General features: G+C 37.1%; 1 protein-coding gene across 2 annotated transcripts in view; it reads left to right on the top strand.

Annotated features, from left to right (window-relative positions):
* The window catches only part of ARHGAP5 (Rho GTPase activating protein 5), an 86,760-nt gene that overhangs the window by 22,350 nt on the left and 61,805 nt on the right, over positions 1-2,605 (top strand). The gene's annotated exons all lie outside the window — the stretch shown is intronic.

Here is a 2,605-nt window from a genome sequence, read left to right as displayed (position 1 = left end):
GAGGTATGTGCAGCAGTGGGAGCCACCCCTCACGCCCCTCAGATGAGCTGCTCATGGCTCTGTCCTGTGCCCCTTCCCTCACAACAGACTTGCCAGCTGAACCCGACTGCTCTCCATGCTGCCGGGCTGTGCTCTTGGCTGTCTGTATGCTGCGCTGCGGCTGCACATGTGCACAATGGCATTTATCGGCAACATTATTGGCCATATCAGCCAAAAAAAAGCCGATTGCTGGTACTGTCAATTTTCCTTTTATCGGTGCCAATCCGATATGGGACCCATGTATTGGTGCACCTCTATTATTCCATGATGATATTTTTGAGCTTTAGCATATCTTAAATTAAAATTATCTTTATATAAACTTATTTTTCTAAAAAAGCATCTTGACAAAAAAAATTAAAAATATGATTAAATAAAAAAATCTTTTAAATTACAGAAGATCTGATTGTTGATTTTTAACCATCCTGATAGAAAGCCATTGGTCAGCAGTTTCTTCCCTCAGGTCTACATGTTACAAAAATAAAGATGAGAGAAATAGTTCTGGGACTGTGCCTCAAGCCTGGTCCCTTTCTTTTCCCATAGGGTTTAGAAAAAGGTGCATCCATTACAGTCTGAGGTAAATTTTTTGTCTTACTGAGCCTTTAGGTCCCAATATTAGTGCTTTGCATTGTGGCTGATCTCTTATTTACTATGTCCGTGAGTGTAGGAGTTAATAAATTGCAGCCTGACTTTGGATTTTGGTCCTTTGAATCTTGATTTGGAACTGTACTTTGCTTCCAATGTTTGAACCTGGAGTACAAGAAGCAGAACAAGGATGACAGAAAAGAAGCATTGGGCTTAAGTTGCAGCAAGGGAAGTTTAGGTTGGATAGGAGAAACTTTCTCACTAGGAGGGTGGTGAAGCACTGGAATGGGTTACCTAGAGAGGTGGTGGAATCTCTATCCTTGGAGGTTTTTAAGCCCAGCTCAACAAGGTCTTGGCTGGAATGATGTAGTCGGGGATGGTCCTGCTTTGAGAAGGGGTCCGGACTAGATGACCTCTTGAGGTCCCTTCCAACCATAATTTTCCATGATTCTATGAACCTTTGGTTCAGCTTTCCACACCTTGCTTATTGGCATTACATTTTAGATGTCTTTCCCCTGATCTTTAATAATGGGATATCATTTTTGTATGGTCAGTACTTTGTCTTCTATACTGTAACCATAGGTATTTGTCCATGCCTTCTGTTTAATTTTGCCCTCACTTTCTGTTCTTGAGACCTTGTAGCAATCTTCATATATGGTTGAAGTCATACATTGCTTTGGGATCAGTCTCAAGTTTCTGAAGTCTAATGTGTTATATCCTCTTCAGGAATCCCCAAATGGAAGATACATTTAACTGTCCCATACTGCTCACATTGTTTTTAGCTTGTATTAAGTAAGAATATTACAAGGCATCTTTATTTTCTGCGTGTTTTAAGCTCATTCTGAGCCTTGTTTTCATGGACATTGTATGGCAAGTACTAACCTAGCAGACATTAAAGTTATACTATCAGTGGCATGTGACTTTCTGGACATGGTTGTCGTCACTGGTGATCCCTCATGATTGAGGATGATCACTCCAGTGGGTCAAGTAAAGGGTTACAGATGAATCTGGTGGTGGTTTAGAAGGCTAATCCTAGACAGATTCTGGCAGATAACACAGGTGGTGACTAAAGGGAGGGTTGGACCACAGATTTATTGGTCTTGTTTCAATAATGATGACTTATTATTATGAAGGTGTTCTCTCTGTAAAAACTTGGATTCTTTGCTTTGATTTAAAGGTTCTGTCCATGAGACTAGCCTGAATTACAGTAGTAGTATGTCAGCAGAACTATGATTATGGTAAGCAATTTGTAAATTACTTTTTCGAAAAGTTGGATATCAAATTCATAAGTTGGCTTTGTAGTTGTTTCAAGGTATTCCAAATTGCACTCGAACTATTAGAAATATTGACTGAGAGTTGTCTTTTATGTTGAAACAACATGTACCTTTGCTTTTAGTTTTAGTTCAATATTTTTCATTATATAACTTGAAAATAAAATGCTAGATTTGTATTTCATGGTGCTACTTTAATTTCTGCAATCATATCTTACAAGTGAAATAAAAAATTGAATGTGTGGCAGCAAAAATCCCAATAATACTGTATTTTTAACGTCTTGCCAGCAGGATTATTTTAATCAGTTTTTAGTAGCTGAAAACACAGCCTGTGGTATGACTTATTTTTTGTAACTTGGCAAGAAAAAATTACTAATTTAGATGTGGAAGGCCCTTGATAATGGTAATTGTAAAAGAGCACAGAAGTGGAATTTGTTTATTTTTCTTATTAGTTTTAGGTGCAAACTTTTTTGGCCAAAATTACAAGTTTATTGTTGAAGCTATTTATTAATAAAAACACTAATTCATCTAGTTGTTAATTATACTTTGACTGCTGTCTAGTCAGCAAGAATGCGTTGCTTGGAAAATTTTAGTGCTTACAACTTGTAGCAAAGTTAAAAAAAAAAAAAAATAATTGCAGTGTCATTCAATTTTTAGCACCTTGTTTATCACAAGTAGTAAAAATATTTACTTGCCTTTTTGCTTTTGATGCA

Source organism: Alligator sinensis, unplaced genomic scaffold, assembly GCF_000455745.1.
Source record: "Alligator sinensis unplaced genomic scaffold, ASM45574v1 scaffold720_1, whole genome shotgun sequence".
NCBI classification, from domain to species: Eukaryota; Metazoa; Chordata; order Crocodylia; family Alligatoridae; genus Alligator; species Alligator sinensis.
Note: the sequence above shows the minus strand (reverse complement) of the source record. Positions and strands in the feature narration are given on the sequence as shown.